The following is a 24638-nucleotide window of genomic DNA, read 5'->3' as shown; positions in this document are numbered from 1 at the left end:
AATTTTATTTTGGATGGTTTGAATTTTTGAATATCAATTTTCTTGTGCTTGCTAAAGACTGCAATAAGGTTGAAAAAAAAGAAAAAGAAAGAAAAAAAATGAATTACAATAATGTTAGTAGTTTAAACTGAATTCTGGGGCCCTTACAAGATTCCACATATAATAACAATAATGAAAACATAAATTGTTTTGAGGTCACCTGGAACTCAACCAAATTTAATCATTGGTGGAAAATGGCTTATTCTGGGGTGCTCAGGAGTATTAACATCATCAGCAAAAACAATGAATGGCTATCACAACAAATGTGGTAGATATATGATCAAGATGGCGCCATGGACAGCAGTCTTGATGAAATGCTGTCTGATAGTTTTCCTATTTTTTATCATTCCCTGTGATTCACTACAGATTTCATACTCAAGAGACCAACTACTAAGCATCAAGTAATGTTTCTTCTCTGATGAAGGAGATTTCTATGACTTCCCCTCAACAAAGGATAAACAAGAACAAAAGGAAGAGATGCCAAAGGCCAAAGGGGCAAGCAAGCAGGAATTTTGAATAGACTAAGAAAAAGTGGAATAAAAACTCATATCCCCTCTTTCTGACACATTTACGCTCACTCACTAATAAGATAGATGAATTACTTCTTTTAAATAGATACAATTCTGATTTTTTACAACTCAGCAGCCCTATGCTTCTCTGATACCTGGCTAAATGAGTCAATTGATGATAGCAGCCTGCAAATTCCAGGATTTCAGTTACAATGAGCAGACAGAATTACAGAAATATCTTGTAAAAAGAAGGGAGGAGGCTTATGTTTATATATCTATGACTGCTGGTCCAGAGACATAACTATACTAAAGAAATATGTGATGTGGACTTAGGGACATTAATTATCAATTGCAAATCATATTATTCTCCATGTGAGCTCTCCTCATTTCTCCTAATTGCTTTGTATGTTCTTCCACAAGCTTGTATAAACAATGCATTATGAACTCTAGCTGACCAGATTATGGAGGCTGAATCCAAATACCCAGATTTACTGCCCATTATTTTAGGAGACTTAAACAAAGCAAACTTAAGGAAAGAGCTTCCAAAATATTTTCAGCATGTTATTTGTCCCACTAGAGGCAAGAAAACTTTAGATCATTGCCACACAACACTAAAACATGCTTATCGGTCTTTACCATGAGCAGCTGTGGGACACTCTGATCATTGCATGATTCACCTTGTACCTGCTTACAGACAAAGACTTAAAACCATGAAACCAACAATTAAATCAGTGAGGACTTAACTGAGGAGGCAAAGTTAAAGCTACAGGCTTGCCTTGACTGCACTGAGAGGAATATTGTCGAAGATACCTCTGCAGACTTGGATGAATTCACAGACACTGTAACATCACAGTTCTTATGAAGGCCTATTGTGCTGACCAGAAAACTGAGAAAATATAGTAACAATAAACCTTAGTTCACAGCTAAACTTAAGCAGCCACGTCATTCCAAAGAGGAAACCTACAGAAAATGCGATACAATGCTGTACAATCAGGCCAGAAACATATTAACAAGGGATATCAAAGCAGCAAAAAGAAGCTACTCTGAAAAGCTAAGGAATCAGTTCTCAACAAATGAACCAACAAACATGTGGAAAAGTCTTTAAAATATCACTGGTTACAGCAAACCTTCTTCCCAAACTGAAGGAAATAAACAACTGGCAGATGACCTGAATTGCAAATTTGAGAGAAAACTATTGCCACCCATCTCCACAATCCCCATCTCAGAAACACCAAAAACAGCTGAGCCTCTTACAACCTATCCTATCCCATTGGGCTCACCACTTCTGATGATTACAGGGAATGAGGTGCAAAGCCTATTTGACAGACAAAAGCCAGAAAAAGCACCAGGTTCAGACAAGATAACTCTTTCTTCCTTAAAAACTTGTGCTGACCAACTGGTCCCCATCTTTACCCAATCTTTGATAAATCACTAGAGATGTGCTATGTTCTTTCTTGCTTCAAATCCTCTTCTATCATCCCAGTGCTGAAGAAACCCTCCATCTAGGAACTTAATGACTTCAGACCAGTTGCTCTAACATCTGTAGTTATGAAGACGTTTGAAAGACTAGTGCTCGGTCACCTGAGAACCACCACAGAGTCACTGTTAGACCCATTGCAATTCACCTACTGAGTAAATAGAGTTGATACAACAGTGATCATTCAAGACAACAATGAATCTGCATACAGATGGGAGGTTGAACAACTAGCCTTATGGTGCAGCCAAAACAATCTTGAACTAAATATACTCAAAACTGTAGAAATGGTGGTGGATTTTAGAAAAAAACCTCCTATACTACCACCTCTTACAATACTAGACAACACAGTATCAACGGTAGAGACCTTCAAGTTTCTAGGTTCTATTATATCTCAAAATGGACACCTAACTTCAAAAACGTCATCAAAAAAGCACAACAAAGAATGTTCTTTCTGAGCCAATTCAGAAAGCTCAAACGGCCCAAAGAGCTGCTGATTCAGTTCTACAGAGGAATTATTGAGTCTGTCATCTGTACCTCCATACCTTTATGGTTTGGCTTTGCAACCAAACAAGACAAACGTAGACTTCAACAGAAAATTAGAACTGCAGAAAAAACCATTGTTACCAATCTGAGAATAATGTGGGGTTAACATAAGCATACCTACCCCCCCCCCCGAGCGGGCCCCTTTGGCATATTGGGAAATTTATCATGGATTTTTTTCAGTAGCGTCTCAGCTGTTACATTCCAACTTTTCACCCAAGTAGCTTCAGACAAAGGGTACCCCTTCCAATGCACTAAATATTGCAAATGACCTCTATAAAATCCAGAGTTTAAACTTTCCTTCACTTGGTAGTGAGTTTCTCCTTCTATCACTACCAGAGGAGGGGAAGGCTGGGTCAATAGTCTTAGGTTGGACCCAATCACCGGCTTCAGTAAGCTGCAATGAAAGACTGGGTGAATTTTCCCTAGAATTCTGACCTGAACTATAATTGGGTTAATTATTTTCACTATTGGGAAGGGGCCTAAAAATTTAGGCCCTAATTTCTTAGTGGGCATCTTTAATTTTATATATTTGGTAGACAAAAAATTTTTGTCGCACACTCAGAATGGGGGGTTGGAGTGAGTGGTGCTTATCCGCTTGTTTCTTGCACTCTTCTGCTGTCTCTGCCAGAGCTTTTTTTTTTTAAGAGTGTCTATCCATTCAGTCAGAGACATGGAAGAGGGGAGCTCACTGGACAGTTCAGGCATGGGAACAAATTCCATGCTACTGGTAACTTGAAAAGGGATTATTCCTGGGGCTTGCAGGAGCCACCGTCATGAGGACACATTGCGCGGACTCGACAGTCCGAGTCCGCTGATGAAACTTTTGTCCTTGAATGGTCTGGTAGGACCTAAACCATCCTGAAGAGATGGTGACAGGGAAGCCAAAACCTTGCTGGTCACATGGACACAACAAAGTTCCTGATTGACCCAAGGGTAATGCTTCCAACCGAAGACAAACAGACAGCCCCCAGGCTGGCATAGTCAGAGACGGCTCCCAAAGGAAAAGACGAAGCGAAAGCGTTCCATCTGATGAGGGTTTTTTCTTTTTTTACTTTCAGAAGATCTGCGTTAAGAAACTTTTTTTTTAAAAAAAAAAAATTAGTCCTCAAAGTAAGAATAAAGCAGCCAATTTAATATTTATTGGACTGCTATTAGAAAATTTCCTGTTCTGGTTTGTAACAATGTTTTGTGGATTGAAGTAATTGCAACATTTCCTGTTTCCCCGCTTGAAGTCTAGGGACTGATCTTCTTTTCTCTATTTTTTTTTAACTACCCTAATTTTTTCTGTTGGTTTAAATTAAACTTCTTCTCTTATTTCAACAAATTTTTCCTTCTATTGGTTAAAATTATATTAAGGGTATCTAAGGAAAAAGCATAAAAAATAATAATTGAATAATTATTGAATCTGCCACTTGGAAGCCAAAGCCTGAACATTTTTTCCTTTGGACACAATGTATCCTTTATTCTGCTTCATTTGGCTTTACTGACTTTGCAACGGAAGGGTTTGGAATTCACTTATAAAACCTGATAACGAAGTAAAAGCATGAAACCTGTTTTGTTAGTGCTCCTGGAAAACATTTTGGCAAGAGAAGGAAAAGACAAGCAAGAGATAAGAACCCTTCTATGTTAAAAACTTTGAAAGAACTTGTGTTTAAGATTTAAAATAAATACAGACATATCCCCTAAAATTTTGACAGTCTAGAGTGGCAGATTCCTTTTCCTATTTTCTTTTTCTTTATATTTCTTTACATTTTGAAAAATGGATCAATATTCAGAGGAAGAAAACCTAATAATCCCAAACATCCAGGCTGGACTTCAAAACATTTCAGAAGGATTTGAGAGATTTGACAAGAAATGGGACAGTTTATGGGGTGCTACAGTAAAAGAGGAGGGGGTTGGAGACCCAGAGACCAAAGAAGAGAATGGAAATATAGAAAACTAAGATAAGACATCAGATGAACCCATTAATGGAGTAAATATGAGTGAAAGCGAAAAGAAGGGAAGCTGGAAAAGTGTTTTTGACAACTTGGAGCCTTTCCTCCAACTTCAAGATGCAGGAAGGAAAAAAGAATGAAAAGGATGGAATTAAGAAGACAAATATATTGGCTTCCTGGGCGGGACTTACTGATGGTAGCAGCTAAACACAGCTGCTCCCGTATTACCAGTGGCGTTATCTGTTAAGATGATCATCTAACAGACATCTGACAGACACCTTCCTCTTCGGGAAAAGAAGGGAAAGGAGAGAAGTTTTGTCAAGCAAATGCCTTTCTGATCTTTGCAGCTTCTGTGTCTGTGAAGAGAAGGGGGGGCAGCTGAAGGCAGAACTGCTCCACGCTGGAAATCTCCAGCCCCAAGTAAGCTTCCCTCCCACTCAGTTCAAAGATTAAATTACCTGATTTCAAAACGAGCAGAATTCGTATGCGAGAGCATTAATTGTTTATTTAAATCTAGCTTCTATGCTACAAGATCCTCTTCCGTTATTTTATCTACTTAAAGAGGCGTCTAAAATGGCGATGAGCCAGTTGAATTGCTGACTAACATTGTTTATCTAATTATACAGAGTTTCAAAACTTCAAAGAAAGGGAGTGCCTCACAGTCGGCCAACAGATCTTCACTAATTAGTTTCACTTTTAAAGTTTTAAAAGACTCTTTGCTAATATAGAGACATTCAAAACAGAGGTGAATATGCTGAACTGTTTCGTTACAATGCTAATTTTTTGAAACCTTCTACAAACTGTCTGCAAAGTTCTACGAAGCTTATAAAAAAAAAGGGAGGAACAGCCGACTAGCAGTTTCTTATTAATTCGTTTTACTTCTCTGAAGAGTTTACAAGACCTTCCTTTTATCAACATTGCTAATATATATTTCTGATATAGAGAAGTCCAAAATGGCGCTGAATATGCCGAGCTGCTTTGTAACAATGCCCTTCCCCCCCTTTTTTTGGAAATCCTTTGAAAAATCCTAAAGTCCAAAATCCTTATTTTCTGAAAGTTTTGCCAAGCCTCAAATTTCAAAGTAAAGGGAGAAATTCAGCATCTTTACTTATATTAATTGCTGGAAGATAAAATTTGGAATGGCCTCAAAACCAAATCTTAATCTGAAACCGTTGCCCTCTATTCCCAGGGGCACATCCCCAGTGCCTGGCACAAGGTTGCAGCCTCCGCTCCCTACGCCCCCTGCTGGAGATTTGTTAACGAAAGAATTCTTCTTGAGTGAATTAAGTGTGGCTCTTAACGCACAGACAATTAAAATGGAAGATAAACTTAGAGATCTTAAAGAGGAGATAAAACAGGAGATAAAACAGGAGGGAAAAGAGGAAATAAAAGAAATAAAAGGGGAAATAAAAGAGGAAATAAAAGGACTTAAACAGGAGTTGTATGAGAAAATCGATGCCAGGTTTGTTAAAATTAAAGATGAAATGCTGGGACTTGTAACTGTATTGACAGAACATGTTTCCGGAATTGAAGATAGTCTAGAGGATCTTAATGAGGCTAATACCAACTTGACATTGAAAAGAGAGGCGGTGGAACAAAAAGTGGAAAATGCTGAAAAAGAAATTATTATGATACAGTATAGACAAATGGAGTTCACATTAAGAGTAAGGGGGCTGCGTGAGGAGAAACAGGAGAACCTGAAACAGATTCTATCAGAAGCCTTTGACTGCCTGGTGGGAAGACCAGGGACTAACCTCGACTGGCAGATCGACAAAGTTTATCGCGTTAACTCCTGGGTGGCAAAGCAGAAACAGCTTCCTCGAGACATCATTATATACTTCACTACAAGAGAGCTTAGAAATATGGTACTACAAGAGTCTTATAACACTAAGCTCCAAATTGGCGGTCAAGACCTGATTGTTTTGAAAGAGATACCACCTCAAATGTTAAGAGCCAGGAGAGACTACGCTTTTTTAGTCGAAACCGTCAGATACAGTATAGGACGCACCATTTGGCATTATATTTACATTTGATAGGCAAAGATATCGCCTCAACTCTGTATGGAAAGCCCAAGATTTTTATCATAATATTTTGAAGGCTGGATATCCTGCATCATCTGGACCTGGAGAAAGACCACAAGAAGGACAGGACAGACAGCAAACTACACAACTATCAGATAAGATGGAGCATCTCTCTCTTCTAGAAGCGCAAAGTGTTATGGAACAAAGACCTAGCCGTATGATTACTAGACAAATGGCGAAACAAGCTAAAAAGCAACAACATCAACAATCACCGGCCATCGATCAAGGAGCTAAAATAACAAGTCTGGAAGCAGTGGGAGGAGCTAGGCCTAAGGTTAAACAGGCCATGCAAGAAGCTCTAAAAATGCTTCAGCCAACCAAAGATGACAACTAAGATCTTAACATGGAATGTCAATGGATTGAATTCCCCACAGAAGAGAAAGAAAATACTTCACTATCTCAAACAGTTTAAGAATGACATAATTTGTTTGCAAGAAACTCATATCAAATCAACTGATCAAAAATATCTGATTAACTCAAAACTTGGTCAACATTTTGTAACTTCTGCTATGGAAAAGAAGAATGGTATAGTTGTATACTTAAGAAAAGACATGAAAGCTGAATTAATTGAAGCAGATCCCTTCGGAGGATATATCGCTTTAGACATAATCCTAGAAAGGAAAAAGACATTACTTTTGGGAATTTATGCTCCTAATCAACAGCAAGATGGATTCTATAGAAATCTTCATGCCAAATTAGTACAGTGGGACTATAGGTCCTGAATACTATTGGGTGACTGGAATGGTGTGATAGACACTAAGAGAGATAAGAAGACTTCTCGCCCAAATACTAAGATGCAAGCAAAGCTACCCAAACCTTTTTTTGACATGATGGACGACTTTGAATTGAGAGATATTTGGCGAGAAAGAAATGCAGAGGAATATGATTTCACTTTCTTCTCTGATAGACATCAATCCCTTTCAAGGATTGATTTTATACTAATCACTAATGATTTGCTTTCTAGGGTCAAGAAGACAAAGATTACGGCTAGGGTCCTTTTGGACCATAACCCAGTTTGGATGGAGTTGGGAAGGGTAGTGCAGGCAAGAAGGTCTTGGAGATTGAATGAAAACTTATTTAGATATGAAAAGTATATTAATGATTGTAAAAAATTGTTATCTGAATATTTCGTTTTGAATATGAATAAGGGTACATCTATGGAATTTGTATGGGATGCAAGCAAAGCGTATATGAGAGGAGTGCTGATGAATATAAATAAAACACATAGATATAAACAAGGGTTAAAACGAACAGAATTGGAAGAGGAAATTAAGAGAAAAGAGTTGGAGTTAATAATGAATCCAGGCGATACAAAGGTTAAGGAAGCTATCACCATATTAAAATCTCAATTTGACATGTTGATCTCTGACCAAGTAGCCACTAATTTATTATATGCAAAACACAATACCTTTTGTAATGCAAACAAACCTGGCAGATGGTTAGCTTATCAGATTAGGAAAAAAAGGAAAACTCGAAATATATCTAAACTGATTTACAGAGGGAAGGAGGTGTTTCAACAGGAAGAGATTCAAAAGGTATTTCGGGAATTTTTTACAGAATTGTATAAAGGGGATAAAATTAATGGTCTAGATATAGACAAATATTTAGATAAAGAGAAAATACCTTCAGTTAGAGAAGAGCACAGACAAAAATTGAATCAACCAATAACCTCGGGGGAAATTTTGCAGGTAATTAAGCAATTAAAGTTAGGGAAAGCACCAGGTACAGATGGTTTGACAGCGGTTTACTATAAAAATTTACAGTTAGAAATGGTAGAAGCTCTTAGAGAATTATTTAATAAGATTCAAATGGAAGGTAAAGTGCCTCCATCTTGGAAGACAGCGTTTATATCTTTGATACCCAAAGAAGATCAAGATACTACCCAACCAAAAAATTATAGACCTATCTCATTACTTAATGTAGAATATAAAATCTTTACTAAAATACTAGCAAATAGGTTAATGCTGGTTATTCAACAATTGATACACACTGACCAAACAGGTTTTATACAGGGGAGACAGATGAAAAGTAATGTCAGATTAATTATTAATGCATTAGAATATCTGGGAAAGAACAACCAGATCCCTGCTGCGTTTATATTTTTGGATGCTGAGAAGGCCTTTGATTGAGTTAATTGGCAATTTCTGTTGAAGATATTACAAAAAATGCAGATAGGAGATAATTTTTTACAGTCAATTAAAGCAATATACCAACAGCAAACAGCACAAATTATAGTCAATGGAAGTTTAACAGACTCTTTTCAAATTGGAAAAGGTACAAGACAGGGCTGTCCTTTGTCCCCGCTATTGTTTATTATAACTTTGGAATGTTAATGTATACTTTGGTGATTATCAACTAGAAATGTCAACATTTTTTAGATTGTTTTAGATTTTAAATGGTCATTTTGTTAACACATATTAATAGATTGTTGTTTAGAGATTGTTGCTTTTTTGCACCTGTGGAGAGGAGAGGTGAGAAAAATAGTAAATAACCTCTAATTAACTATAATAATAATAAAGATATGTTAGGGAGAGGAAATGTTAGATGTCCTATTAATTGACTTTTTTTTAGAATATGTTATAAAGATATAAAGATATGGCAGATTGATTGAGACGGGAAGAAAAAAAAATGCCAGCAGGTGGCTATGTTCTTGAAATTTTAATTAAATGAAAATGGTGGTATGGTGATAGCAAAATATATAAATTTTTAACATATACAATTCAAACTGAATGGAATATATGTGATTGTGGAAGGAATGCACGAAATGTACTTGTGACCAATGGATATGCTTTCTACAAGATGTAATGAAAGACAATTTTTGTGTGTGCTTTTTCTGTAATAAAACTAATACAAAATTTTTTTAAAAGAAAAGGGATTACTCCTGTCAATGTTCCCTCTAATTTTTTTCAATGTGCGTGGAAAAGTATAGTGTTTGAGCAGCACATTTTCATGCCTGAGCACCTGAGAAGCCTGACTTCGGGACTGCAGTGAAAGTGCCCAGCCATGAACAGGTTGAGAAAGGCAAGTCAGAACTCCAGGAAGCCATTTAACGCTGGAGCTTCAAGGAAGGGGAACAGAAAATATGGGATACCAAAACATTGTCTTCTGTCACCCATTTCTTCCACATCTATGCACTCATTTGTCTATACTTTTCTCCCTTAATAAATCAGATCACAACCTCACTCTGCCACTGGTGAATTCTCTGAATGCAGTGATGTTTGGATTTAAGCCCTGGGCTAGGAAGAAGAGACACGTTGCCTAATTCTAACAAACTTTCCCACCGCAATGCGACAACTTGGCATGTTCTCAGAGGCACTCCGGATTTAACCATTGTTACTGAAATACAGATTCCTGAGAGGACAAGTGATTGGCGTAACCATGGCGTTAAGTTCAGGATGCCAGAGCTGAGCCATCTAGGGTGCATTTCCAGACAAACTCAATTTTCTATGGCTAGGGCTCCAGGACAGGACAGGACTGGGAGTCAAGACTTCTTCTCCGGTTTGCGTGGCCCCTATTTGCACTAACTTTTCCACACCCCAGCGCCGATTCTTCCAGCCCTTCCCTTTGCAGCAGATAATGGAAACCAATTAACATTATTTATGCCTCCAAAAATATGTAAGAGGTTGAGCCATTCCTCATGTGGATGAGCCATGATTTACAGGATGTTACAGTGAGATGCTAATACAGTCAGAGTTTGCTTGATAAGATGTCAGCTAACAGGTTCTTCACTGTAGGGATAAGTTTCAGTTTGAATTTAAATCTCCTGACGTATTGTGCCCAGTGAACTTGCTTTGGGGACAGCTTTCTGGGGCTTTTTAGGGATTCAAGGTTTTTGTGATTAGTCCAGACCTTGAATGGCACTTTTCCCCCTTCCAGAAATTGTCTCCAGATGAGTAGGGCCCAATGAGCCGCATAGGCTTCCTTTTCTCAAATGGCCCATCTTCGCTCGGTGGTGGTGAGTTTTTTGGGGATGTAAGCACATAGTAGCAATTGTCCCACTTTGTCTCTTTGCAACAACACTGCTGCCACAGCTACATCACTAGAATCTGTTTGAATTATGAATTGCTGTTCTGGATCGGGGTGTTGCAGAATGGGCTCTTGGGCAAAGAGTCATTTTAGTTTTTCAAATGCTTTTTGACAGTCCATTGTCCACCCAATAGGCTGGTTGGGCTTTGGCTTTGTCGGTGATGTCCCTGTTTTCAGCAGTTCGGTCAGGGGTAGAGCAAAAGCCAGAATGAATTGCTAATAGAAGTTAGCAAACCCCAGAAAACTCTGTAACTGCTTGCGGGTATATGGAGGTTGCCAGTCTAGCACCACTTTTACTTTCCCTGGATCCATTTCTATTTCCTCACTGGAAATACGATACCCAAGGTAGTCCAGGGAGGTCTTATGGAATTCACACTTTGACAACTTCACATAACGCTTTGTGGCCAGAAGTTTTCCCAGGATTTGCCGTACCAGCTTTACATGTTCTTCTAGAGTCTCAGTAAAGATGAGGATGTCATTGAGATAAACGAGTACTCCCTGGTAGAGGTGCTTATGTAGCACCTCGTTGATGAACTGCATGAAGACTGCAGGGGCCCCTTGTAAGCCAAATGGCATGACTTTGAATTGAAAGCTGCCCAAGGGGCAGTTGAATGTGGTCTTCCACTCATCCCCCTCCCTGATTCGTATTTGGTAATATGCCGCCTTTAAGTTCAGTTTGGTGAACACCTTGCCTTTGGCCAAATGGTTCAGCATGTCCTTCATGAGGGGGAGAGGGTAGATGTTTTCCACCCAAACAGCATTAATACCCTGAAAGTCAACCCACAATCTCATCCTTCCATCTTTCTTCTCTTTGAAGAGAACGGGGGCTGCCACTTTTGACTTTGCTGGTGGTATAAAGTCCTGCTTTAGGTTGGCATTGATGTACTTCCATAATTCCATTATCTCATTAGGGATCATGGAGTACATCTTAGCCTTTGTTAGTTTTGCCCCAGCCACACACTCTATTGCACATTTGATTGGTCTTTGAGAGGGGGGGATATAATTGCAATCTTCCTCACTAAAAAACCCCTCTAGATCTCAATATTCGTTTGGTATCTGCTGGCTCCCATGTGGGCCAATTCAGGCCAGAGCTGCAGATTCTAGAGCCCTAGCTTCCTCTGGTGTTGTAGCTTCTATGAGGTAGTCCTGCCTTGCTCTTGGCAGTGGTCCAACATCTATGACCAGTTTCCTATGACCACCTTCCAGGAAATTGTAGGACCCCGTTTCTCAAGCCACGTGAGCCCCAATATGACTGAGTCTGTCATCTTTGGGGCGACTATGAATCGGAAGAGTTCTCAATGCTGAATTGTCTCTAATCTGATAGGTTCGGTGACCAAGGAGCCCGCCCCCCCCCCAATTAGTGTCCCGTCAACTTGTTTAGATAGGAGAGGAGGAGCCAATGTCACAACGTTACATTGTGTGGATTCAACTGTCTGAATCCACCGATGACACTTTTGCCCCTGGACCTAAATCGTCCCGAAGAGACGGTGACCGGGAAGACAAGACCTTGCTGGTCACAGGGACATCGCAAAGTGCCTGATCGACCCAAGGGAATCACTTCCAACTGGCAGCAAACAGGCAGCCCCCCCCCCCCGGGCTGACATAGTTGGAGATGGCTCTAGGAAGAGAGAAATGAAAGTGTTACACTGGTGAGGTTTTTTTTCTTTTCTTTTAGAAGATTGCCCTAAGAAACTCTTTTCTTAAGCTTAATTAGTCCATTAAGCAAGAACAAAGTGGCATATTTAATCCCTATTGGACTGCCTTAGAAAGTTTTTTGCTCTTGCCTGTAATCATTTGTGGACTGAGTGATTGCAATGCTTCTGTTTTTTCCACTTGAGGTGAAGGGATCTTTTTTTCCTATTTCCCTTTACTACTTTAACTTTTTTGGCTTAAATTAAAACTCTTTTTACTTTAATAAATTTCTTCTTCTACTTGTTACAATATTATATTAAAGATACTTAAGGAAAGAGGTTTTAAAAGAGTCGAATCTGCCACTTGGAAGCACAAGTCTGAAGCTTTTTTTCTTTTGCTGTTGTAACAATGTTTTCTTTGTTCACTCTTATCTGACTATACTGACTGTGCAATAGAAGGGTTTGGAACATCTCTTTAAAACCTGATAAAGACCCAAAGTCACAAATAGTGGTGTGTGGAAAATATTTTGACAAGAATTGGAAAAGGAAAGAAAAACTTTAGAACCCTTCTTCTTTGAGAACCATAAAAGAACATTTGTCTAAAATAAAAATAGATATATTCTTCAAAATCTGTGACAGGCTAGAGTGGCAGATAGTACCAAATTCTTCTTCTTGCCTTTTCTTTATATTTTTCCTTACTCTAAAAAATGGAGCAATACTCAGAGTAAGAAAACTTGTTAATTCAAAACATTTTGGCTGGACTTCAAAACATCTCAGAAGAGAGATTTGACAAGAAATGGGACAGACTTTGGGGTATCACAAAAAAAGATGATGGGGTTACAGCCCCAGAAATTAAAGAAGTGAATGAAAATACAGAAAACAAAGATAAGAACTCAGATGAACTTATAAATGGAGTAAACATGAGTGGAAGTGGAAAGAAGGGAAGCTGGAAAAGTGACTTTGATAATTTGGTGTTCCACCCCAAACTCCAAGATGTAGGAGAAAAAGAAAGAGTGAAAAAGATGGAGTTAATAAGACAAATCTATTCAGAAACAAACCTGACAACTAAAGTTAAGCTTACATTAATAACAACTCAAGGGCAACAAAACCACATGAGAGATCGTTTAAGCTTCAAAGTGAGGAGAAAATCCTGGAAAGGTTCTGGACACAGAATTGACACAACTGGCGAGAGATGAAAGACCATTTTGTTACTGGAAAGATACTGGTTAATAATGCCAATTGATAGAAAAAGCTAGTTAATTTTTGATTATTATTAAGTAGAGATTTTAGTACCTTATAGACTGTTTTAGTTTACCATTGAATGTTTATCCATTAACATAAATTTACTATAATACTAATAGAGAAATAATAACCCTAGTTAGGATACCTGGCCATAGAAATGCTAATGTACATTCTGGGTGATTGTCAAGTAGAAATGTTAATATCTCTTAGATTGTCTTAGATGTTGAATGTTTATTTTTTTAGCACATAATTAACTAATTTGGGATTGACAGAAAAGTCCTATAAATCTGATTAATAAATCATTGTTTAAAGACGGTTATAAAGTTATAATATTGTGTGGGCCTGGAGAGGAGAGGTGAGATAATCAGTAAATAACTACAATAATAACAATGAAATGTTAATGGACAATATTTAATGATACATACAGGTGTGTTACCGGGGGGGGGGGGGATGCTTACATATCTTACTTAACCAAATTAATTTTAGAACATGTCATAAAGGTGCAATGGTATTGGAGATTTATTGAAATTGCAAATGAAATTGCAAATCAACCAGTAGGTGGTTGTGTCTTCTAATATAAATGATTCTAGATAAAAACATGTTTAAACAATGGTAACCAAATGAGAATTATGGTACAGGGATAGTAAAATACATAACTTTTCTTTCTTGACTTAAAATGTACAACATGATTTGAATGAAGTGTATGTAAGGACTGTGGAAGAAATGCATGGAATATACTTGTAACCAATCGATATGATTTCTACAAGATGTAATGAAAGATGATTTTTTTCTTATTTTGGGGGGGTTTAACTAAAACAATAAAAATTTTTCTCAAAAACAAGAATTGAGGCCGTCGAGATGAGTGTGGGGAACAAATCAGGGCTCTGACTTTTTATCCCAATCTACACGTTTGGATTATCCCTTCGAGGGTACGCTGATCTTGGAGAGAGACACGGAGGAGTAGGGAAACCCTAGGACTAATGAGGCGGAGGGCGACCACCCATTACGAAGTGGGGATACCCTTTTAATCTGGCGTGCAAGCGTCTGCCTTGTTTCAATGGCGGACTTGAAGTTTCGACAAACTATCTAAAAGAGGAAGGAAGAATTTAATCAACTTAGCAATAGCAATAGCAGTTAGACTTATATACCACTCCATAGGGCTTTCAGCCCTCTCTAAGTGGTTTACAGAGTCAGTATATTGCCCTCAACAAAAATCTGGGTCCTCATTTTACCCACCTCGGAAGGATGAGTCAACCCTGAGCCTGTGAGATTTGAACAGCCGAACTGCAGAACTGCAGTCAGCTGAAGTAGCCTGCAGTGCTGCATTTAACCACTGCGCCACCTCGGCTCTATAACTTGTTGTGTCACCGAGTGGATTAGCAGTTTGGCTTTCAAGTGAAACATATTTGGGCATACGGGGGGTTGTAAAAATCTAATAGATATCTTTCACCCTGGCCTGGCTGATAATAGCAATAGCAATAGCAATAGCAGTAGACTTATATACCGCTTCATAGGCCTTTCAGGCCTCTCTAAGCAGTTTACAGAGAGTCAGCATATTGCCCCCAACAATCTGGGTCCTCATTTTACCCACCTCGGAAGGATGGAAGGCTGAGTCAACCCTGAGCCGGTGAGATTTGAACCGCTGACCTGCTGATCTAGCAGTAGCCTGCAGTGCTGCATTTAACCACTGCGCCACCTTGGCGCAGATAAGAGCCTGTGGCCTAATGGCTAAGATATCTGCCTAGTATGTAATATAGCCCAGGTTCAAATCCCAGTAAGGGTATGGCTAGCTGATGAAAGCTAAATAGCTTGAAATAGATCTATACTAGTCTCCCTTTATTTATTTATCAGCACAAATACAACAAAATCTAACAAAATGGCAACAGTAAAAATATTGGGTTTCTGCCTGGATGGTCTCTTGTGACGAGCCGAAGGACAGAGAATGGAAGTAGTTATTTTCCTCCCATATTTGAGAATACCGGGGGTTGTAAAAATCTAATAGATATCTTTCACCCTGGCCTGGCTGATAATAGATAAGAGCCTGTGGCCTAATGGCTAAGATATCTGCCTAGTATGTAATATAGCCCAGGTTCAAATCCCAGTAAGGGTATGGCTAGCTGATGAGAGCTAAATAGCTTGAAATAGATCTATACTAGTCTCCCTTTATTTATTTATCAGCACAAATACAACAAAATGTAACAAAAAGGCAACAGTAAAAATATTGGGTTTCTGCCTGGATGGTCTCTTGTGATGAGCCGAAGGACAGAGAATGGAAGTAGTTATCTTCCTCCCATATTTGGGCATACCGGGGGTTGTAAAAATCATATATATATATGATTCTATATATATAATTTATAATACCTACAAATAAGTACTTAAATCAATATTCATAAACAAGTAAGTGGAAAGCTTGTGGATATCCGTATGTATGTATGTATGTATGTATGTATGTATGTATGTATGTATGTATGTATGTATGTATGTATGTATATATTTAGTGTCACAACCCCTGGTATGCCCAAATATGGGAGGAGGCATACTGCTTCCGTTCTCTTTCTATCGGCTCATCACAAGAAACCATCCCAGCAGAAAGCCAATATTTTTACTGTTGCCTTTGTTACATTTGTATTGTATTTCTGCTGATTATTTATTTATATATTATAAATGCCTATCTGTTAAATTCCAGTAATCATACTAAAGATTTAATGAAATAATCACACCTTTAAGATATAATACTGTTGATATGAATGAGCATTGAGACTTTCTCTCTCTGTTCTTCCCCCTCTCTATTTGTTTTATCCTTTTTATTATTACCAGTTATTATTGAATAACTTAAAGATATATATAGATATTATTTAAGTTGCTTATACTGCTTTAAGACTAATGTTTGTATATTAATATAGATAGAATAAGCTAAGTTAAGGAATCATTTAAAAGGGAAAGATATTGGATGTTAATTTGGGATAACATATATAAGATATTAAAAGAACAAGATAAAATTGTAAAAGAGATGGCGAATATCACAACAACAGCACTGAGGTCTGGGAAAAAGACAATTGTAAACCCAGCGACAAATCTAGCAACAAAGGTATTGATTGCTTCTCTAGCATCCCAGAGATCAACAGAAGAAATAACTACAATGGAAAACCAAATTCTGGATCGAATATCGAAAATGTGCAGACAGCACTGCTAATTATTCAAGAAATTATGATTAAGCTTCAAGAGGCAGTAGCTAAAAACCACAATGAATTGAAAATGGATATGAATGAAATGAAAATAGAGATGAGTGAAATGAAAATGAAGTTAAAAACGACATACAGAAATTAGATGACAAAATGGGAATTATACAACAAACACTGGAAAAAAATGAACAGTCAATAAAAGCGGTAGAAAAAAGAACAGAACAAACAGAGAAGAAACTAGACTTAGTTGAACAGCAGATGAAAACATCAAGCAAAAACTTAGAAGAATCTCTCAATCACCTGGAAATGGACCGTGCAGCATTTTACCTTCGATTCCAGAATGTAACAGAGATAAAAGAGGAAGATCTACCAATGATAATGTCGGGATTAATTCAGAGATGTTAAAAATAGACAGACATGAGATTCTAAATGAGTTGGACGATATATACAGGGTAAGCACCAATTATGCCAGAAAACACCGATTGCCCAGACATCAGATTCGTGAGGAAAAAAGTAAGAGATATAATTTATAAAATAACAAGAGATGAGCCAATGATGTACAAAGGGAAAGAGATACAAACCCTGAAACAAATCCCGTGAAGAGTGAGGGAGCAAAGGAGAGAATATCAATTCCTGGCAACACAACTGATTATACGACATATACTATTTAGGTGGTTGGTACCTGAAGGGATGTTGGTAACCTGGCAGGAGAAAAAAGATTAAAGTTAACAATCTGGAGAAGGCACAGGATTTATATGAGCAACTAGTAGGCCGGGAAGAGGAACAGAGTAGTAAAAAGGAGATGAAATATAGAAGCCAGGAAGAACGACAACAGAGAATAAGGGAAGAACAGGGAGAAGGTAGTAGGGAGGAGGAAGAACAACTGGGAGAGAAGGAAGTGAGACCAAAAACAAGGAGCCAAAAAAGAAACTAGAGTTAATAAAAAACAAAGACAGGTAGAGAATTAGGAGGATGGAAGAAGAAATTCAATTATTGTCAGTAAATATTAACGGTTTAAATTCGCCAACAAAAAGAAAGCATATTTGGGCAAAATTAACAAAACAAAAGGCAGATATAATATGCTTATAGGAAACACACATTAAAAAACAAGATATAAAATACCTAGAATGTCCTAAATTAGGAAAATTATATGCAGCATCAACAGAAGAAAAGAGAAAAGGGATAGCGATATATGTTAAAGATGGGATAAAGACAAATTTAATTTATGCAGACTCAAAGGGAAGAATATTAATGATAGAGATATGGATAAACCAAAAATAAATACTACTGGTAGCAATATACGCCCCAAACGAAAATCAGAAGGACTTTTATAAAAAAATATATGAAAAAATTATAGAAATTGAAGTGAGAAATATCTGCATAATAGGAGATTATAATGCCATAGTAGACAGTAAAAAAGATTACATAAGTGACAAAAAAACTAAAAATAAAAAAGTATTACCAACCACCTGTTTAGAGATGATGGAGGAATTATACCTGATAGATATTTCAAGAAAAATGGAACCAGAAAATAAAATTACTTTTTATTCCAATCCACACCAATCTTGGTCACGGATGAATATGGCATGGATGAGTGGAGAAATTGCAGCAGAAATACATACAATTGAAATATTGCCAAATACTTGGGCAGATCACAACCCCACTATATAAATATATATAGAACTGTGTATAAAGTTGTGTAAATATAGAAGTGAAATATTATATACATGTACAGGTATGATGACATAACAATGTTGATGTAATGACTGTAAGGCGTTGTAGAAGGGAAAAAAATAAAAAATCTGCTAAAAAAATAAAATAAAACAAGGATTATACATAGAAAAAAAATATTTTTTCCTCAAAAAAAATCTTGTTTAGATAGGAGATGTAAGAGGGCTCATATGTACGCCCAGCTGTTCATTTATATGAGGGCTAATCAGGCATTATGTACACCCGGTGTCTATGATGGCTTCCACTTTGCCTTGGATTTCCATTTTTGGTATTACTAGCTGGAGTCTGAGGGCAAATGGCCGGACGGGGTCCCTGATCATTGAGTCACCATCCCCCTTGCTCCCTTCATTCGGCTTTGGCAAGGGCACTTTGGCTGGGCCTCCACTGATTCCTGGGGAAAGAGGTTGCACCTCTGCAGCCTGTCTGGCAAAGAACTTATTGCCTCCCTTCTCTCATATGGCTTCTGCCTTGCTCTGTTGAGGGCGGGGGGGGGGGTTTCCCCTTATGTCCTCCATGGGTGTGGCAAGGGCTCAGGTAAGGTAGAGACTCCTCCTGTCTGTCCCTTCCAGTTGGCACCACTCATGGGGTCCTCAGGTGGCTTCATTTGCTTTGCTGTTGGCTGGGGTTTCCAGAGGAACTGTCCCTTCAGCACCTTTCCCTGCCTTGCTGTTGGCAGGGGATCGTCCCTGGAAGAGGATGCTCCTCCCTTGCTGAACTTTTTGAGCTCTCCCCCATGCTACCCTGTGAAGGGGGAGGGGAAGAGCTGCTGCCGCCACAGCTGATGCTGGTCTCGTGATGGCACTGGTGACAATGAGGAAGAGGGTGGTTCTGTTGCTGCTGCTGGGTCACTCCCACACCCACTTTGCTGACACAGACCTTGGTGGGGTCTCCTCCTCATTCCCCGCCAGCATAGTTGGAATCCCACAGGACCATGGGGGAAGTTGGGCCCCAAGTCATTGCCGGGGCAGGGTTTGAACAGTCAGCTGGTGAATAGGTCAGCCTGGGGCTGGGATCGACTTGGTGCTGACCCTGCCCCTTCTTTCTTCAGCCTGTTCCAGATCCATTAGTGGCATTTGCAGAGGGATGGGGCTATGCGTGGAGTTGAGCTCGCCACCCACCACCTCACCACCCCCACCGGGCAACTGTGGCTCCTGCTGCCCTGGCAGGAGGGAGAGGACCAGCGATGGAGTCAGCTAACTGGGACCTGCACAGCTTCTTCCTCTTCCTTGCGGCAGTAGCAATGGCTGGGAGCCAAAATCCCATTGAGGGCTTGCCCTGCTACATGCTGCACTGCCACTTCCCTTCTGTGGCATCGAGCCAGGTAGATGCAGTAACAGGCATAGGTCCACAGTGAATCCAGCCAACTGTGGCCTGTGGGTGAGCCTCATTGAGTGCCCCTGGCACACCGTATGAGGTTGTGGGCAGCCCTCACTCATCCTGTTGGGGCGAATAGGAGAATCCCCTGCTCGAAACTTGGGCTGGTTCCCAGGATTTGTGCAGCCCAACATTACCCAGGGTAGGTAGGTACTGATCTCATATTCAGGTGGCTGTCCTTCTGGCAGTCCTCCAACTGGGGCTTCTTCAACTGGGTCTGGATCATGGGATGCCAGCTGCATGTGTCTCAGCCAAGCACTCCCTTCTGCTAATCCAGCATACCACTAGGCAGTCCCAGGGATTCTCCATTCGGTCTGGCAAGCCTCATCAACCTCGTTCGGTTCTCTTTTATTCTTCATTTTCCCTGAGTCATTGTATCACTTGGCTTTGGGTGGATGCTGGGGCTCAGGACCCCAGACCAAGGCTTGGGGAGCTGGTAGGGTATTTTAAGAGAGATTTGGGTTAATGTCAGGGTTCCAAATAGCATCCAAAATTAAATCAGAGTCCAAGGCAAAGTATTGCTCAAAGTTCCAATTTATTAAGAGAGCCATGCTGGCACATCTGGGAAAACCTGAATCTGAAAGCTTCCAGGTTTTCCCCACCTAGTTGAAGTTCAAGATCTTGCCCCACACCCACAAGTCCATCACATGGTCCAATCTCTCTGACTGCCATGCTGGCAGTTCCACCCATCCAGTTCTGGTCAGGTGCAGGAATACAGAGACAAAGGATGACTTTGAACTTCCTAGAAAGAATTTTGTTTAGTCTATACAATAAGCAACTCTGTGCAATCCCCCTCCCATCTTTCTTACAATAGAAAATGCATAGTAGAATAATAGAAAGTGTGGCAGGCCAAAGATCTAAAGGAAACTGCGGGCCTGACACAATCCATGATAAATTGGTTGAAATTAAATTGGTTATATAAACAGGCAATGCAAGACATAGAAAGGAGAAAGAACAAAATGCATTAAATCCCCCCCCCCACCTTTGTCCACCAAAGAATGGCAGATACATGGATCTGACATATTGCTCTCCTCAGAAAAATGAAAAGTCCACCTGGAAAGACATAGAACATATAAAACATTATGATTTAAGATGGTTTTTGAGGGTATTTCAGGTGGAATTTCCTTAACAGTGTGGGAGCTTTTACATGTTTTTTGGCTATCCACTATTACTGAGAGGGTGGTAGGTGTTTCCATGCCACCAAATACTGCTTGGAGCCATGGTGTGGGAGTCCAGGATATCTTTTATTTCAAAATGTTGTTCTCCTTCCACCAAAAATGGGGTTGGGGGTGTGGGCAAAGGGGGTCTGACCTTTGAAGTGATTTCTGGCTTGAGTGAAACACTGGATGAACCTGCCTAAGTGACTTAGGAAGGAGGAGTTCTACCATGATGGCGTTAATGATTTTGGTGATGGGGAATGGGTCAATGAATTTTGGTCCCAGTTTCTTAGATGGTTGTAAGGATTGAAGAAACTTTGTGGATAGATATATGTGGTCCCCCACTTTGAATGGTTTGTGTTCACAGTGTTTCTTTTTCTTGTAGAGCTAGTCTGACCATTGGCCAAGTGGATTGTAGATTGTTTATCCACTCCTTAAGGGAGGTGATGTCAGGTTCCTTAGCTCGTAGTTCTGGCATGGTAATTTAATGTGGCAATCTGAAATGTGATGAAACCAGTGCTGCTGTGTACAGAGTTGTTGTAAGCTACTTTAGCAAAAGGTAACAGGTCAGTCCAGTTTTCCTGTTGATAGTTAATAAAACATCTTAAATATTGTTCTAACACCCCCTTGGTCCTTTCAACCCCACCATTTGTCTGAGAATAATGCTAAGAGGACAGCCCCTGGGCAGAGCCTAACAGGTTTAAGAAAGCCCACCAAAATTTGGAGGTGAATTGGACACCCCTGTCTGAGATAATCCATTGCAGAGCTCCATGGAGGCAATAAATGGGGACTAAAAACATTTTTGCTAGAGCTTTGGCTGTTGGGATCTTTTGACAGGGTATCAAATGGACCTGTTTTGAAAAAAGGTCCGTTAAAACTAAATAACTATGTTTCCCATGCTTTCTGGCAGCTACACTATAAAATCCATAGAAATCTCTCTCCAAGGTTCACCTTCTGTAAAATTCCTGGGATTTTTCTTCTTGTCTTTTTGCAGATGTGCAGGTGGGGCCCAGCTTGCAATGTAGCTCTCAATGTCTTTTTAAAGGATGGCCACCAGAATTGTCTTTTGATGAGGTGTAGGATTTTCACAAATCCAAAGTGTCCAGCTACCCTGGAGTCATGGCATCTCTTCATGAGAGCCAATCTTTGGCTAGCAGGGACATAAAGTTTGTTTTCTACCCAGGCTAAGTCATCTTTGAGCAAACAAATGTTTTTGTGTGCTTGGAACCAATCATTCTTTAGAGCCTTCTTAAATTTGGAGACTGTTGCATTGTCAGCAAGTGATTCTTTTTTGACATGTGCTTGGGTAATTACTTTGGTGGCTAGCTGGGGTGTTTGGAGAATAGGTTTAACAATTTCTCTCTTTTTGCTGTTGTATTGGATTTTTCTGGACAGGGCATCAGCTAAGAAGTTTTTCCCTCCTGGGAGATATTTGAGGGTGAAATTAAACCATTTAAAGTATTGTGCCCAACATACTTGTTTGGGGAAGAGTTTTCATAGGGCCTTCAGAGCTTCTAGGTTTTTATGATCAGTCCAGACTTCAAAGGGGATTTTGTTCCCTTATAATTGTCTCCATGTGAGGAGGGCCCATCATACTGTGTAAGCCTCTTTCTCCCATATGGCCCATGTTTGCTTGGTTTCTGTCATTTTTTTGGATGTGTATGCACATGGTTACAATTGTTCCTATTCATTTTTTGCAGTAGGACACTCCTACTGCCACATCACTGGAGTCTGCTTGGATGACAAATGGCTGTTCTGGGTCTGGATGTTTTAGGATTGGTTTGGCTGAGAATAGTTGTTTAAGGTTCTACATTTTGGCAACAAAAACAAAATGCACAGATACAGTGTAGGTGGTACCTTGCTCAACAGTAGTAACTATGAAAGGGATCTTGGAGTCCTAGTGGACAACCATTTAAATATGAGCCAGCAGTGTGCAGCAGCTGCCAAAAAAGCCAATACAGTTCTAGGCTGCATAAACAGAGGGATAGAATCAAGATCACGTGAAGTGTTAAAACCACTTTATAATGCCTTGGTAAGGCCACACTTGGAATACTGTAGTGCAGTATTGGTCACCACGATGTAGAAAAGATGTGGAGACTCTATAAAGAGTGCAGAGAAGTGCAACAAAGATGATTAGGGGACTGGAGACTAAAACATATGAAGAACGGTTGCAGGAACTGGGTATGTCTAGTTTAATGAAAAGATGGACTAGGGGAGACATGATAGCAGTGTTCCAATATCTCTGGGGTTGCCACAAAGAAGAGGGAGTCAAACTATTCTTCAAGGCACCTGAGGGTAGAACAAGAAGCAATGGGTGGAAACTAATCAAGGAGAGAAGCAACTTAGAACTGAGGAGAAATTTCCTCAGTTAGAACAATTAATCAGTGGAACAGCTTGCCTCCAGAAGTTGTGAATGCCCCAACACTGGAAATCTTTAAGAAGATGTTGGATAGTCATTTGTCTGAAACGCTATACAGTTTCTGCCTAGGCAGGGGGTTGGACTAGAAGATCTCCAAGGTCTCTTCCAATTCTGCTATTGTATTGTAAGTTTTTCAAATGCTGCTTGGCATTCTATGGTCCAGTTAAGGGATTGCCTTGATTTTGGTTTCTCCCCCCTTTTGTCTTTAGCAAGTTTGTAATGGGGAGAGCGATTTTCGCAAAGGCTGGAATGAATTGAAGGTAAAAGTTAGCAAAATCCAGGACATTTTGTAGTTGTTTATGGGTTTTGGGTGGCTCCCAATCAATGATGGCGTTTACTTTTTGTGGATCCATCTCTGTTCCCTTCTAATATCTCCTGAGATATTCTGTATCCCAGGTAGTCAATTCTTTCTTGGTGGAACTCACATTTAGAGAGTTTTGCATTGAGTTTGGCAGCTTGGAGTTTAGCGAGAACTGCTTGGACTAGTTTTATGTTTTCTGCTTTTGTTTCATGTAGATAAAAATGTCATCAAGATAAACCAGGACCACTTTATATAAATGTTCATGGAGCACCTCATTAATTAGTTGCATAAACACGGAGGGGCCCCTTGCAGTCCAAAAGGGAGTACTTTAAATTGGTAATACCCCAGTGGGGTGTTAAAAGCAGTCTTCCACTCATCCCCTTTCCTAATTCTGATGTGGTAGTACTCCTCTCATAAATCCAGCTTTGAAAAGATTTTTCCTTTAGAGAGGTGGGCCAGCATGTCCTTCATGAGGGGGAGTTGGTAATTATGCTGAGGTTACAGTAGTTGATATAAAGGCATAAGGAGCCATCTTTCTTTTCATACAGGGGCCACTATTTTTGGTCAGGTGAGTTCAATGAAATCTCTTTTTAGATTTTTGTTGATAAATGCTCTGAGTTTGTCTAGTTCTCTGGGGGACATGCAGAACATCTTTTTTTGGGGGGGGGGGGAAGTTTACCACCCAGTAAGATCTCAAGGGCACAATCAGTGGCATGATGAGGTGGGAGTTCACCTGACACCTCCTCACTAAATACCTCAGCCAAATTCTGGTATTCTATGGGGATGCTAGTGGCCTCAGCAGGGTAGCTAGCCATGACCGTTTCCCTGTTCCCTTCCCTCTGGGATGTTTGTGAATGTTATGTGTCTCTGGAATTTTACATTTCCACCCCTCCAGTTTACTTTAGGGTTCCACTTCTTTAGGCATGTGAGCCCTAGAACTAGTAGCCTTTCCATTCTTTGTGCTACTGTAAATGTGAGGGTCTCACTATGGT

At 39.6% G+C, this 24638-nt stretch overlaps 1 protein-coding gene across 1 annotated transcript in view; it reads right to left on the bottom strand.

Moving 5' to 3' along the window:
* The window catches only part of LOC106540478 (transmembrane channel-like protein 2), a 183170-nt gene that overhangs the window by 51845 nt on the left and 106687 nt on the right, over positions 1–24638 (bottom strand). The gene's annotated exons all lie outside the window — the stretch shown is intronic.

The sequence above is a fragment of the Thamnophis sirtalis genome, unplaced genomic scaffold (genome assembly GCF_051295495.1).
Source record: "Thamnophis sirtalis isolate CommonGarterSnake01/CBP01778 unplaced genomic scaffold, rThaSir2_p1.2 scaffold_4, whole genome shotgun sequence".
Classification (NCBI taxonomy): domain Eukaryota; kingdom Metazoa; phylum Chordata; class Lepidosauria; order Squamata; family Natricidae; genus Thamnophis; species Thamnophis sirtalis.
Note: the sequence above shows the minus strand (reverse complement) of the source record. Positions and strands in the feature narration are given on the sequence as shown.